This window comes from Topomyia yanbarensis, chromosome 2 (genome assembly GCF_030247195.1).
Source record: "Topomyia yanbarensis strain Yona2022 chromosome 2, ASM3024719v1, whole genome shotgun sequence".
In the NCBI taxonomy this organism is placed as follows: Eukaryota; Metazoa; Arthropoda; class Insecta; order Diptera; family Culicidae; genus Topomyia; species Topomyia yanbarensis.
The window spans coordinates 38,616,386-38,633,465 of NC_080671.1; the positions used below are offsets into that span (position 1 = coordinate 38,616,386).

Sequence of the window (17,080 nt, forward strand, 5' to 3'; positions counted from 1 at the left end):
TGCATTTAGACGAGTCTGATTGCATTTTACATGTATTTTTCTATTCTACTTCACTAGTCTGTTTCTTTTGTAATCTATTAGTTTGTTTTTCCATACACTTCTAATCTAATCTTTGTATCTTTTTTTTCTTTATTCGGCATGTTATGATTAGTGTATACCTACTATACGCTATCTATGCTCATATAGGTACAAACGCTCGTGGCCTTTGCGATAACACAAACCTTGTCACAAACGCGACCATGCAATTGCAATAATCCACTCATACTTACGTTCGCGATTTCGCCAAAATGAAAACACCCCGGTAGTTCAGTAAAAGTAGCATCTTTAAACTTCCAAACGCGGTCTCAAACATTAACCCACCTCTCGCGCGATCATGAAACGGTCTCGTCCGGAAGTCTTACCTCGGTCGTAGCAATCTGGACTAATGCCTTCAGTTGACCCAATAAAAACGTGACGCTCATATTCACTAAACAACACGTTCCATGGTGACATGACCTGGAACTCTAATGATATGGGGAAACGGACTCTCTTCTATCATCCGTGTATGGTACACACTAAAAATTAAATCAGATTCACGGTCCACGTGCGATCACTCAAGAATACGCGCTACATCATTATAAAATCAAAAGTATACACGCGAAGTCACATACACGTGACAAACACGTTAATATACAAATGCTTGAGCCCTTCGCGACCATCCACGGCATATACACCCGCGATCTCGTAAACATGATAGCATCCCGGGGATAAAGTGAATGTCTCAGCTCCTATAAATTTTCAAACGCGGTCTCAAGCGTGTACCTAAAAACTCCCGCACTCGCACGATCATGAATCAGTCACTTCCGGATGTTCTATCCTTGATATCAGCAGACTAGGTTCATGCCTTCAATTAGACCAATTAAAAAAGAAAGCTCTCATATCCACTGGACACCACGTTATATGGCGACATGACCGGGAACTTACTCCCTGTCAGAATGTGAATTGTTCACCGAAAACTATCAGAATGAAGGTCCGCGTGACAAACACGTTAATATTCGAACGCTTAAGCCCTTCGCGATTAACAACGTACAACTGCGCCCGCGAGCGCGCAAACTTGATAACGCCCCTGTAAAAAGATGAACGTTTTAGCACTTACGAAGTTTCCAACGCTGTCTCAAACGCGAACCTACAAACGTATGTTTTCGCGCGTTCATGAATCGGTTACCTCCGGAAACCATTACCCTCTGCTTTAATAACTTAGGTCCATACATTCAGTAGGATCAATCAAAAAATAAAGCTCATATCTACTAGACAATACGTTCCATGGCGACATGACCGGGAACTCCAGTGATATGGAAGATCTCACTTTCTTCTAGCATCTGAGCCGTACACCAAAAATAAAGTATTAAATTCACGGTCCGCGCGTGATTATCGAAAAAGACACGCGAATGTGCGAAAGACACACGGTTGTAAAAAAGAATTTATACACGCGAAGCTACATACACGTTAGCACACGCGACATTCAAACGCACATGCGATCGAACACGTTAACGTACAAATGTTCGTGCCCTTCGCGATGATACACGCGATCGTGAAGTTCCTACGCTCGAACATAGCTGAACCTACAATAAATATCACATTCAGAATCACGGCCCGCTACAATCGGCCTAAAGCAGTGTTTTATTGGGCGCCATTGCCTGTCTCGTCTGCAAATTGTAGTACGTGATTCTTGCGGGGAGCCCTTCCGAGAAGCTAGCTCTACAGCTCCAGTAGGACAACTCTCGAAAATAGATTGTTTGCATAGTTTACCATTATATAGAGTTACGTAATAAAATATCATTGGTGTGTTATTGGGTTACAATTTTTCCGCAACGGTACTTTTTTGTTAAAAAGTTCTACTTTATGATATATCTTGCATTCAGGCATTTAAAAGGAAGAGCGGTGAAAGAGTTGATGAACAACGTGTATGAAGGCACTATTCACAAAGGAGAGTATGAATGCAGCAATGCTTTGTTTCCACGAATTCCCTTGATTCAAACGGATTTTAATACCGATTCGACTTTGATAATGAACGTAAGTCATTGAAAAGCTTCGGAATAAATTTGGAGTACCGTCGATTCTCGCATGGCCCTGTTCATATATTGGAAAAGCATCAGCATTGTTACTGTTTGAAAGGAGTTGCACAAACAAAAGCGTTGTTTATCATAACGTATATTATAGGAATTTTCGTAACATGTTTTACAATTGGAGTCACCTTACTGCACTTGAAATTAACAGAAATTTGTTCCACAAGCATTGCTATTTTTGCTTTCGTTGAATTTCGTTTTATTATAGGCAGGACAACGTCTGTCAGGTCAGCAAGTTAAAAATATTTTTTTCACGCTAAAGCATTCGAGATGGTTTTTTTTCTGGGATGAACATCGCGGAAACATGCCTAGTTTGTGTGTACACACACACTTACAGATATGTCTGTGACCTCAGTATCCGATTTCCAGTATATTTTCCAGGTGATACTATTGGATCGTGGCGGACGCCAAGTTCATCTTATCTGGTGTTCGAAGCAACAGATTTGCTCACGTCGAAATTGAACAGGTGGTCTGAAGAACCCGATCTCGCAAATGACAGGCCCAGTTGGAAAGTTTCCGCAAATGTTCAGATAATTTAAAATGCTTATTATTCCTTGATTATCGATTTGGTGTAATTTGAAATGATATTACAGTTATATTCAGGTGCAAATATTTGATATGAGTCGCGCTTTTTGAATATATTTCCTCTACAATGTTCTATGAAATCGGTCTCAGGATGTCCCAAAAATTCACGAATGCAACTAGGAACAGAATCTAGAGAATGCTACAGTACTCTCATGCATTCTATACGAATAACTGTGAAGTTTGATATGGCGTTCGGTATTGTGTGGATGTCCTTTACAATGCCTCCTGGAACCGTATCTAAAAGCCAAATACGACGATGCTACTGATCACTACAAATCTTTCCTGGATGAGTTCTGCAAATACGACGAATGGTTTATGAGACCAGCAGGTTATGCTAAGACACACTTCGAGCTAGAATTTTTAGAAAACCAGAACTGGTTCTCTGACCTGACCGACAAGTATAGTTAAACAATCTTGAATAATTTCCCAATCATTTGCAAGTGGTTTAGTTGAAATCGGTAGAAAATTGAGAAAACTAGAGCCAAATAAACACATAAACTTTAAAGTCGGAAGTACTTCGAAGACGAATTTTTCCCCCAGCTGCCCAAGACCGCCTTTGGCAGGGTAAGTTCTTTAGCCTATAAGTTTAGTTACAAGTTAGTACAACACCAAATTTCAATTCTACGGCAAAGTACTATTGTAAACTAACTTACCAATAATTTTTATTTTTTTGAAAACTCAAAAATGTGAGATAATTTTCCAATTGAATTGTATTACCACATGCAAAATATTTTTTTTTCTCGTTTCCCTCAAGTTTACAACTTTCAACTCAAATATCATTTTATATCATGATTTCAACAAGCAGATAACGTATTTGTATGATAGGTAGGAATGTTTTGAAGAGGTTTTAGTTGAGTTGACAACACAAAATCGTGTATTGTAGATTTTACAGCGATTCTACTGAACCCCGCCAAAAGACGGGTTTGGGCAGCAGAGGGTTAAATATTTGTAGCTTGTCAGTGCTCTACGAACAACACTGATCGAGCACGATTTAATTAGTGCTTCAATGCGATTCTGAATTAAATGTAATTAAATAATGTTCCTAGTTATATGCGGTTACAAATCAATTTCTGCAGACTAAATTCGACTGTCGTAACGATTTTGACTCTTTGTAGACATCATTACGAGTCTTTTTCTACATTGTTATACGATTTGTGATTTGCTGGGTTTCTTCGCCAAAATTGTTCTTAAGTCCAATTGGGCAGGGCAGGTTAACAGCTTGGATCAGAATGATGTCACTGCGAGGCACTAGTATGCATGTAAGTTTTCAATTTTTAATTTGTTTATCTAATTTTTGTAACGGCCTACAGCGTTTGTGTCTTCACCAAAGTTGTTTGATGATAATGGTAATGTGATGCATTAGTGTATGTGTCAAATAATGCAGCCAAGTATTCATCGTTTTGTTGGACTACCTTGAATGTGATGGCTTGTTTTACACTAACTTCCCTTTTGCATGAAAGAATATTGCTTCGTTTTTCAAGGGGGTTTATGTAAAAAATTTAAACATCTAAAAACTCAAAAGCTACAGTTTCACAAAGCTGAATATGAACAGTGTAAGATACAGAACTTATTCTTGCCCTATTAGGGATGGTTCTGCAGTATTCCATTAATTACTCGGCCTAAAACGATGAATTGCTTATAAGTTGGCATCAGCATTATCATAATATCGGTTCTTAAGAACCAATATTATGACAAAAATGATCTGAAAACGGTAAAATGTTCGCATTTGAACGCAACGAAAACGCAAATTGCGTCAATAATCGCCCTACCATTTGAGTCAATGCAATACCTTAAACAAAGATGGCCGAGGCTGCTCTATCCAACGGTTTTAATTGTTTAGGATGATAATAGAAGCAGGACGGATATATGCTCATTACTCTATTGGTTTAATTTCCGAACACAATGATGGAGATTATAGACGCTGACTGAATAGATTTGTGAAGCAACCTGCCAATCCAGCAACACTGCAGCTCGCACAAGCTTTACATGGGCTTCTCCACTATGCTTCCCGTCACTGTACCGACAAACTCGATTGGCTGCAATTTTTGACAGCTATGCTGTCCAACCCGTGCTAGTTGATATGATTTAATGTCGAATATCGTACACACACACGTCAGCTGCTTGCAGCAACATCTCCGCGAAAAGTGCCGGTAGTTACTTCATCACCACCGCCAGTGATTGGATGCTATGCAAAAAAGTCCAACTGCATTTCCCCGAACCTGTTGTGTGCCGAGTAAGTTGACCATCGCCGTCAAGCTCACTGCAGCTGTGGTGCAGCTGGCTCCTTCATATAAAAGAGCACGTGAAAATTGTCGTTGTTACGAAACTTTCCCACGGCCCCGACTCAAATACTTCATTTGAGTCATTTGTTTCAGTGCCCTTGTTTTGTTTCTGTTTTCGACGCCTAGTTGCAACAAGGAATGCAACTCAACATGCATGCAATGCAACCCCAACCATGCGCGTGGATTACTTTGCAGCTTAAACAAAATGTGCTGAATGAAGAGCAGGAATGCAAAAAAAAGCTTCCCATACCGGGAATCGAACCCGGGCCTTCCGGGTGAGAGCCGGATATCCTAACCACTAGACAATATGGGATGTTGATGCTCAGAGGCCCCTTGGAATACGACTGCTTATCAAGCCATCACAAGCGATTATCGTTGATTAAAAATTGAATTTAATAGCTAAATGACACACTCAACTTAACCTCATCTTAAGACTCAGCAAAAAATGACACTGAATGGAGTTTATTTTTGTACATCTCACGCAGACGGAGCAGACTGACAAAAAGCAATTCAATAATGTTGGATTGAATTTGCTGGGTTTCGTTCCGTACGGGTGAAAAATAGTGAAAAACAGTAGCATACACTGACTGGGTTTGCAGTATGGTCTGCTACATAGTATAAAAGGAAATCTAGATCTCAACGCCGTGGCTGAGAGAAGAATGGCGGGGTTCAGTCACCGAGTTCATTCTGGCTATATTTATATGTTTTTGCACGTTCAGTCGCCCATTACTGAATTATATTATTACACTGAGTGAGCATGATAATTACATCCATAATTTTCCCAGCCATTTTTAAGCACATGAACGGAAAAACGGTTCGCTTATGCAATACGGTCCGTTGGTTTCGGTATGGTACAGGCCATTGCACCCCCGCAGTGATCGTATTGTCTCTTTTCCGGTAATCGCAGTCTTTCGGGTGGAAGGGTTTCCCCTCGTATATATGCCCATTAGTGCCAGCCAATACAAAGCTTAGCGTTGCTTGGCTGGGTTAACCTTGCTTGGTGTGGCTACGTATTGTTAATTACAATTTTATCGGTACGGCATTGTCCTTCCAATAGCATGTTTTGTTTTGCGATCTGAGGTTTTTAAATCATTCATTAATCACTTGTATCTTTTTTCAATCAACTAACTCCAAACGGATGGATATAGGGCAACCTTGGTTGTTTGTCGAATCAATTGTCAATTCACGGTTTAAAAATTTTAAATTTGAAAACGATTTGTTGTTCTATTCAAAATAATCTTTTTGTAGATTTTTTTTCTTAACGTACAAATTAGCTCGACCGGAAAGCTGCTACTTCTAAATACAAAATTCGAAAACGCACAATTACATATAATAACAGATTATGCAAACAAAACGTCCTCTTGACACGCAACCCACTGCAGAAAGTGCAAATACTCCAACTTAAATAAACCAGGTATCATTCATATAGAATCAAATCGACTCCCCCACGTTGCTGTTCCGTTTCCGTAATGATCGGCCTGGCACAAACCGCAAATATACAAACTAACTTGGTACCTTCTACAAGCAGCCAGGAAGTGGAATAAAACTTGATTACTCCTTCTGCTAAATGGACTATAATGCCGGGAAAAGCCCTCCCCACCTACACCACTTTTCCAGCGCCAGCGGTACTGTTGTGCACATGTGACGAAACAGCACATCACAACTGTCAGGTGCACATCGGAAAACGGGCCCAAGCTTGTCATATCCGCAGCTACACAACCCCCAACGCTGTGGAACCGGCCTGGCGAAGCCCTCCCACCATACCCCGTGGGAAAAGGAATTGAACAAGTTCAAAAGAAAGAGAAACCTCATTTTCAGTTTCCCACCGGATGAGTGGCATGTGTTGCATATTTTTTTTGTTCTAAAAAGGAAAATATCGTACGACTGCGAACTCGAGTGGATGTGTATTTGCATATGTGTGTATGTGTCGGTACATGTGGTGGTAGGTTAGTACACGGTTTCCTCCTATGCCAGTTCCTTAGTTTACAGTTTTCCCGACCGGAAATGTCGTCATATCGTTTCGCAGTTGAAAGTCGGTCGAGAATCGAGATTACCTACTGCCTGGGGAGGGTTGGTTCTCGTTCCATACGATTGGCCCTCTGCGAAGGTTAGTCAGGACGAGTTGCTGCAGCAGAGAACGAGAAATTGAATCGCCAACTTATATAGAACACGAAAGCATTGTGGGTGGTTCTGGTCATAGGGAAATAAAACGGCATTTCATAATCAAAGGTGGAAACAGCTGGCGGGACGTGCGGGGTGGCCTTGTTGTGGCAGGCAAAACAGAGCATGTTTTACTTCCCACACTCGAATCTGGATGAGGTACAGAAATTGTTCTGCCCGGGTGAGTTTTGGATTTCTTTTTTGGTTTGGAGTAGAACGAAACAAGGGCTATTTCCGTAGTGGTTGTTTAAAGGTTTCGATTAGTTTAGCAGTTTGTAGAGGTGTCACTGTAGCGTTCAAAAAAGTAGTGTTTTAATAACTACTTTTATTAGGAATGACCATCAATTAGTGTCCGAGTAATTACCAGAACAGTATGACACTCTTCATAATCGGATTAAAATTGGCATATCATTCGACCAACAACTGCTGGCAAAGTCTGTTCAAATGCGTCCACAGTCATAATGGGCTCACGCAAAAGCCTTCTACAAGGAAATCCCAGAGACGGACCTTCGAAATGTGTTACTAAAGCTGCAACTTGTTAGTTCAACGCTAAACGTTTCATAAGTCAGCCAGCTTGGTTTTCCCGTCAACACATGTCATAATTTTTGTTAAGGAACTTTGAAATTTAAAGATACATTGGAAAATATCTATAAACGTGCGATTAAATCTTAACAGTGGTATATGTAATTTGATTACACTTATTGTATCGTGCGATTGCCAAAGATCTTCTAGGCCAAATATTTCCAGCGTGTGGTCCGTATCCTGCTTCAACAAAATTCGTATGATGAGATTCGTAGTCCCAACACCAGACTGACACAAGTGTCGGTTAGGAGAGATAATACATTAATTTGTGTTGTAGATCACAGGGAAAAAGATTCAAAGGAAGTGAAATGGAACGAAACGGATGATGTGAATTCAATCTGAGTTTCCGAATACTTTCCAATAATTAATGAAAAACTGATACCTTGAAATTAGTACTGTGCGAGATTGGGATATAAATGAAATTACGACTGTAGTTTTTTTGTAATAGACTGAGCATTCACGGTGTGAAACATAGATTGAAGATGAACATTGAACTTAGACGAAGTTTCGGGTAACAGTTTCATTCAGTTCCATCATGTGAGGTATGCAACACTGATAGCGTTCAATAAATTAACCCAGATTAAAAGATTCATTTAGCATAATAAATCTTGGCTGTGTGTGCGTTAAAATCATGATCCTCGTATATATGGACGACGGGAAAATCGAGATTCGGTTACACGATTTGGAATAGCGTACTTGAGATATCGCCATTAAAATATCATGTCACTATTCAAAGAAGTGAAACAATTGCACAGACTTGCACATATCAAGGATAAATTAATACACCCTAGTTCTGTGATTAGATGGCACATTCCTGAAACCATGCTTAGAACCCGCTGAGGAAAACTCATGTACTGAAATCAAATGCAATATACAATATCTAATGCATATTCCTGAAGCACAAACGGTTTGTAGCGGCGGTTCAAACATCAATGAAATCTGCAAAAAATTGCGTTCAGCAACTACGGTTGTTTGTGATTTAGTTGATGAGGGCTGCGTGTTGATTTGATTGCTATTGATGTTGTTCTGTTAGAGGTTTTTGTACATGGTTTTCAGTGTGTCTTCTTGTCACAGAACGGACAAGTAGAAGTCAGCCCTTCATATGTGCACAGCGTGATTTGAGATTTGGTGACGTCTTCTAGTTCGCATTGAAAGTTCAAAAAATGGCTTCGTCACTCACATTCTGTCGACGCGAACGCCTTTGGAAATATTTGGAAAAAAATATTCCTCTCCATATTCCGACATGATGATTGTAGTGAACTGATTGCTATTACGCGTAGATAAATCGGGCAGACGAACATCAATTTTATCGTCGTCCATATAAACTGATATCTTGATTCTATCATAGTCATGCTCAACGACGTGCTGGATGTTGTTATCCATAGCAAAACTTTACGCTCCAGAGTTTTGAACGGTATCAGTACTGTATTACGTGTGTGGTGAAATTGGAAGCTGCATTTGCACCTTTAACAAATGTTCGACGTCGAGATCATTTTGGTGGATTAGAGAATTTGTAGAACAGGCGGTCACTGTTTTGTACCATAGATTGTTCGAATTTTACTGATGAAGTTCGTCCATCCTGAAACAAACGATCGATACAGCACCGATTAAAATAAAGGTGCTCTATTGTTCACATTAACTAGGGGCAACTGTTACTTGTCGATAGCGTTGCTTGCTTCTAGTACTGGTGCGGTAAGTGTGGACAGCAGACTGTAGGCAGAAACGATTTTTTTTCGTTTGGTACACTGAATTGTTTATAAGCAGAAGGATGTAGGCTTCCAACCTGATCGAGGTGAGAAAGTAGACTGGCAGCTTTCTTGTTTTTGACAGTAGAATGTTCTTGTTGGCTTTTGGTTTTGATGGGTTCGCCTTTGATTATTCACTCTCCTTGGCATTCATTTCTTTGGATGGGTTATTGACTTGGAGACACTGGGTGCAATCGTTGTTGAGTGAATATTTGTAACTGCCAGATCCGTAGATAGGGCAATTAGCCCATTTTCGCCCTATTTATATAATCACCATTCCCATTTGAAGCCGGTTAGGGTAGCGTCTGCCATCTTTGGTCAACGCATCGTCATTGGCAAAAGGAAGTGTTACAATGAATTATTGAGGCAGTCGATTCGTGTTTGCGTTGCGCTCAAATACGAGCATTTCACAGTTTTCAGGTCATTTGTGATTTTATCTTGGTTTGAACGAAACCATAATGTTCTGCTAGATGGACTTACGGGACATTCCGAAAAATCAATAGCAACTCGATACTCCCGCAGTAGGGCTACTGTTTGCTGTGTGACACTCATGGTGCAGTAGGCAGGGGCAACTATACTTTTTTATATGCACTGCAATGGACAGCGACAGAGAGCAGTAGGAAAAATTGGCTGCTTCACTAGTATCTGTAGTGAACCGATTTTTAGATGCTCTGGGTGAGATGAGAAGGTAGACTCATTACACATATTTATATTAAAGTTGCAATGATCTCAAGTAAAAAAAAACAATTTTCAAAATTACTAGGTTCTTTATCGAATGATAAGGAGGTCTACAAACCAAATTCAAAATTCTGAAGAAGCGAGCTCAAACATTCAAATAATATGGAATATCAAAGATTCAACGATTCCAAAATCGAAATAAAAATTCTAAAATCGAAATAAAAATCTATAAAAGTTCCATTGATCCATAGAACTAAAAAGTAAAACATTGAATGATTTAAAGGTTCGACGATACAAAAATCCTAAACAGCTTCAAATCAATAAATGTCAATCATCAATAATCAAGAATCCTCCCTCCATTACTATCCAGAAATTCTCCAAGTCTCAAGATTCAAATATTCAGAGATTTTAAGTTTCTTTTTTTTCGAGAGTTGTCCTACTGGAGCTGTAGAGCTAGGTTCTCGGAAGGGCTCCCCGTCAGAATCACATACTACAATTTGCAGACGAGACAGGCGAATGGCGCTCACTAAAACACTGCTTTAGGCCAATTGTAGCGGGCCGTGATTCTGAACGTGATATTCATTCTACGGTTCAGGTATGTGTGGGCATAGAGACTCACGATAGCGTATATCATCGCGAAGGGCACAAGCATTTGTGCGTTAACAGATTCTAGAAGAAAGTGGGTTCTTCCATATCACCAGCGTCATGTCGCAGTAGATCGTATAGTCTAGTGGATATGAGCTTTGATATTTTGATTAGTCCAACTGGATGTATGGACCTAAGTTGCTAGAATGAAGAGTAAACATTTCCGGACGAGACCGATTCGTAATCTCGCACGTTTGCAGGTTCGCGTTTGAGACCGCGTTTGTAACTTCGTATGTACTGAAACGTCCGCATAATTACCGGAGTGTTATCAAGTATGCACGATCGCGGGCATAGGTGTGCGTGGATGATCACGAAGGGCTTAAGCGTTCGTATGTCGACATGTTTGTCGCGTGTGCTCGCGTGTATGTGACTTCGCTTGTATAAAATCGATTTTAAAACCCTGCGGCCATTCACATATTCGCGTACCGTCGTTCATTTAGTTTTCGGTATATGGATCACATTCTGACAGGGAGTGAGTTACTCCATATCACTAGAGTTCCCGGTCATGTCGCCATGGAACGTTTTGTCTAATGGATATGGGAGTTATTTTTTCTCAATTTTTCAGTATTATTTTTTTATTAATTAATACTGTTGATACAGAGGATAGAAACGATCCCAACTGATAATGGCGCGAGCGCGGGAGTTTGTAGGTTGACGCTTGAGATCGCGTTGGTAAGTTTATGAATGCTGAGACGTTCACCTTATCACCGGGGTATAATCATGTTTGCGAGTTCGTGGGCGTAGGTTGCTTGGAAAATCGCGAGGGGCTCTAACGTTTATACGCTGACGTATTTGCGTGTACTCCTGAATGGGTGCTCGAACCGTAAGTCTGATATGTTCAGAACGAGTACCTCAAAATCGACAGCCAGCCCAATTGACGAGGAAACTAGTACCAACGATGGTGAGTTCACATTCGTGACTCGTTAGTACAAGAAGCAATGCAGAACAAGTGATCGCGAGCGTCAAGTCATCATTAACAATGATGATATTATCGTAAACGACCTACAAGAAGCAATTGATAAGGAAACATAGGCTCCTATACCCCTCCAAAAAGACTCCACGAGCAATTGCTGGCTGCGCGTACGAAATCTGACGAGTTGTCACTAATATTACACTGTTCGACAAAAAAAACTAACTTGAGTGTGCTGTGATCCATTTTTCGAAAACTAGAAAACAAATTATGAAAAGTGGTGTTTTCCGTTTGTCTCTGGTACGTCAAGATCGGTTTCTAGCATTTGAAGATCTTTTGTAGTATCAATTAGAAAAATAGCCACCCAATGGGGTTGGAGCTTGAGAGGTATAATAAAAAGTCAAGTATGTGGCTATTTATAATGTCGTCGCTGTTGTGATATCTTATGACAAACGCCATTTTGCGGTAAACTGTGTTAGATATGCTACATTACTCGTCTAACGAATCTCTACAAGATGGCGTTCCTAGAATTTTAAAATTTTGCTTGGTTACTGAAATATAGCGAGAAAAGTGATTAGAAATTGTGAGTTTTATTGCTTCAAATCATTATATCTTGGGATCGGCTCAAGTTATAATGAAGCTTTAGTTGCTTTTATGTGTAAAAATGTCGTAGGAACACAATGGCATAATAATTTTCAAAAGAAAAATACATATATTGGGAGAAAAACGCAGTTTTAGCTTTAAACTGGAAATATTGCCTATTTGGCAACACTGTAACTAAAAATAACTATTTTTTCTAGATTCCCTGACTCAAAGCAACCAGAATATGATCGAACTATTTAGTTTAATCATTAGACAATATGGTTGAATAGTATTTTGATTGTTTTCGTTTTTCAAATGGTTTACAATATCACCTTGATGTCAAAGAGAAAGTTACAGGAAATGTTATGGGCCTTTTGAAAAACTTATTATTGTTGATGGAGAAACGCGAATAACTTCTGAAAAGGTCGTAAGAAAACAAAAGAATTGTGTTGTTGAAACAAAATTTGAAATATCTCGAGAACTTCTAAATTTCAGAAATTTTTTGCTTTTAGCATTTCAATTTAAAATAGCGTTTAGAATCATATTCAAAAAGAAAATTGTATTTTATACTGCAAATAGTAAGAATTATAAAAAATATGTCAAAAGTTGTTGCTAGGAATTTTTTTTTTAACAGCTTCCCCATGATCCAAATATACCGAAAAAAAATTTTCTACGTCTTTAAAACGATAAATATTAGATTTTTGACATTTTATAATTGGGTAACGCGAATAACTTTTAAAAAGAGCATAATCACACGAATTAACTTTTTTGTTGGAACAAAATTCCAAATATCTCGAAAACTATCGCATTTTGGAAGATTTTTGTTAAATACATTTTGATTTAAAATGAGAGTTAGAATTATATTCTATAATAAAATTACAGTTTTGTGTGTCAATTAGCATGAAATCTAAAAACATGTATAAAGCTATTGCTAGAAAAACTTTTTTACCGATAAATTCTCCATCATTCAATCACATTCAAAATGTTTCTTTTCTCTTGAGGTTTTTATTGACAAAATATAAAAAATTAGAAAAAATGGGTCTTTTTACAATTTAAATTTTTAACACAAATTTTTGTTTTTGTGAAAAATGACAAAAAAAATTTCAGTGCATATTTTTTTTCGCACATAAATATTCATTCTCTCAAACTCGTCCTCAGAAAGTTTTGCTGTATAAAATGCAGTAATCGAGCAAAAAAAATGAAATTAATGCGCGCAGAAATGTTTACGCCCTTTTAAAAAATTGCTCTTGAGTCAAAATAATCTTACTGATTGTGGACAAGGTTTAGTCTTACATGCAAATGAAATGTGTAAAGTTTCATAGGAATCCAAGATGTTCGATAAGGATTTTAATTATTTACGGACGGATCTTCGTGGAATTCCTCAATATTTGAGACATTAATACAGAATAGGTAGAAGCATCAATTGTCTTCTCTGAATAAGCTTCATGATATTCAATCTCAAATCGTTTTTCGTTAAAAATCGTTTTTCTCGAAATGTGCAAAATGGCGCTTGTCATAAGGTAACACAACAGCGACGATGCGCATCTTATTACTAAATTGAATGGCGTAATTAGGTTTGATATACAAAGTTGCGTTCGGACGTTTTTCACTAAAATCAATGATTCTTAAATAAATGTTCAAAAACAGTTTTTTAGGTCAAGATTACATAATTTTGAAACCGTAAACTTTCCCGGTTGAGCATCTTCAAAAAAGTTTTATGACATAATACAACGCACCTTTGATAAGTTAGTTTTGGTGGCTAATTCCCCTAGAAGTAATTATGAACGATCATCTCTTCGAAAGGCATTATTTTGAGACTTAATGTCTTCAGTAATGTTGTTTGGAATGATATTACAAACAAGGTCTTTTGCAACAAAATTTTAAAAAGAAGTTTACGATAACTCTGAAATTTCTTTGACCTTCTCCAAATTTGTTTAGAATAAATAAATACACATTTTTATCCATGGTTCGAGTCTCTAAAACTAATAAACAATAAACAGTTATATTGAAGAGAATTGCATGTAATCAAATCCCATATTTATTGTTCTTTATATCGCTGTACTGCATACATAGACAACTCATGTCTTCTACAAAATTGTTTGATACCATTTTCAATAATTTTACCGAAGAAACCAAATCTCAACATATTAGTTTTTAAAGAGTTGATTCTTCATAATTAGTTTCAGGGGGATTAATTATTAAACTTATTTTTTCAAAAGATGCGGATTTGAGGTCATCGACTTGATAAAAATTCAGGTTGTTAAATTTTCAGATTCTGGATTTTTTGTTTTGTACTGTTGGAATTATTCGGTTCGGCTGGGCGCAGGGTCTTAATTTTAAAATTTTCGGGTTCGAGTTCGAAAAAATTAAATTAAATTATATCAATTAATTTTCTCATAGGTGTCAGCTCTGGTCAAAAGAATCAACAACAAACAGGGTTCACATGTCCCCCCTTTCCAGCGAATCAAAAAATTCGAGACAAACTTATGATTAGTGTATAAACCAACTGTCCAAATTCACTTTTAGCGGAAATTCTGGACAAACCGTTAGTTGCCAATAACCGCTGTTGGTAGTAAACATAAAAGAACATTTTCCTCTTTCGTTAACTGCTGTGAACTGCGTTCGTTCAATAACGGTTCGTCCGGCATTTTCCTGCAAAGAGGATTTTGATAGGTGGATTTTTCGCCATAATCATATGGTCGGTGTTAAGTCATACCGGACTATGTCGCAAAACATAAAAAAATGAGCTAATGATAGCACTGAATAAAGAATTTCTTCATCTACATTTGACTTTTGTTAGATTTGCAATAGGAAGAATTATGGCAAAAATCAATTCCCAATTATAACGTAAAGGATGCTGCGATTTAAACTTTGAACTCGTTTTTCTCGAAATCAATATATTGTCACTTAGTCCGGACTGACTTAACACCGACCATATGTTTGTCGAGAATTCATTTGTGAGTAGAATCACCGACTCATCAGCCAGTGATAAAAACATCCGCACCAGTTAGAATCGACCCTGCCAGTCGAAGGCCACATACCCAGCAACAACCCCGCAATTTCAACTTTTTATGAAAGTATTTGTTCCTCTTTATAACTATTTGAAGATTCCATCTAACCAATCGATTACCCATTGACTGAAAACGTGAAACATTAGCCATTGTCCTAGTCAGATCTGTATATCTCGGATACGTATTTCTTCAGATATTAGGTCCTAGCTCATCATATTAACAGTGAACAAATAAAGCATAACGCGCCAAGTGTCACGTTGCATACATATTAAGTATAGCTATTAAATATATGTAACAAAAAAACGTTCCTGGAATAATTATCTTTTCTGGAGTAGAATCACACTGCATCCAATAGCAGTGGAGCATATCAGTTCATCAGTTGGTTAGTTTTTAGTCATTGAAGAAGTGGTTTAATTCCCACGATTTGTCGATTAGCTATCGTACAATTATTACAATTATGCTCTCGTTGAAATATTTTTTTCTCGGTTCAGATATGAAAATATCGTTTCTATACGTAAAGTTAAAATACGAATAAGTCACAGAAGCAGAGTGTCTCATTCGTGGACAAATACCGTTGCGGTTGATTTTATGAAGTGCCGCTTTCGACCGTCAATGTAGGAGTTGAAACATTTACTACTGGTAAAAATGAGGTTTAAACTTGCAAAGCCATACACATGTTACTGGACGGCGCCGGTGGTTGAGTGGTAAGCGTGACCGACACTCATTCCAGTTGGCCTGGGTTCAATTCCAGCCGAGATCGTTGAGATTTTTCTGAGGTGAAAAAATCTGTGGTCACGTCTTCCTTCGGAAGGGAAGTAAAGCCGGTTGGGTCCCCGGTCCATGAAATTGGTGGATCGATATCTAGTACAGGTAGTAGAGTCACCTCTCTGGCGTCGTAAATAAGAAGTATTATCCAACTTCTATACTCTACTAACAAAAATATCCTCCTCCCGTGATACTTGTGGAGTGCGCAGTAGTATATACGGCCTCTAGCAAAAGCAAGTATCGGACTAACCATTCCTTCCCTTTCCTTCCGCGATCTACGTTCGGGCCTGGCCGGCGCCGGTATTGATCAGAAACACTTTAGGATTACCAGGAGTTGCACATTGAAAGATGTTTCACTAATCCCAAGTATAAATTATCTACTGATTCCCTGTGCAACTTCAGCTAGTCCCGATCGATAACGGAGTAAGCAGCAAGGGGTGGTCGCACAAGCTCAAGCTCAAGCAAAACCATACACATGTTACTACTTCATGCACGAAATTCAGTATTGATATCGTTACAAGGAGAATGTTCGAAGCAGTAGGATTTGTTCTGTAGTAAAAATATGCAACACGTCGTCACAGTACAATAAATGTGTGCTAGTTTTACTCTCCCTTTCGATCGTGCTTATATAAGCCTGCCTAGCAAAGGTTCGCTCTGGAATACCTATAAATTTTGCATATTTCATATCTTTTGACTTAGTCGTTCTTGCTGAAAATTCAAACAATTGTTGTCTTTCATGATACGGAGGAAAGCACATCTTCGTCGATTTGTTTTTCGTGCAACGCAGAACACGCAGAATTACGTTCTTATGCTTATGCTTTATGCATATGCAACACAGAACACGTAGAATTACAATCATTTAATCACTTCCAATACCTCCAAACCAATAGGCAGCACCACCTGCGAAAAATCAAAGGTCAAATAAGACAGATACACCATCGTGTTCCATAAAAACGAGAAGCAGACAAGCAGAGTAGACGAACTTTAAAGTAACAAAACATTGCAAAGTTTGGTGTGAACATCTGTTGTC

General features: G+C 38.4%; 1 protein-coding gene and 1 non-coding gene across 4 annotated transcripts in view; one reads left to right on the forward strand and one right to left on the reverse strand.

Annotated features, from left to right (window-relative positions):
* Positions 1-17,080, forward strand: part of LOC131683070 (disintegrin and metalloproteinase domain-containing protein 10-like) — a 257,886-nt gene that overhangs the window by 231,367 nt on the left and 9,439 nt on the right. The gene's annotated exons all lie outside the window — the stretch shown is intronic.
* On the reverse strand, positions 5,214-5,285 carry Trnae-cuc (transfer RNA glutamic acid (anticodon CUC)). The gene has a single exon. It is a non-coding gene; the product is annotated as a tRNA-Glu (tRNA).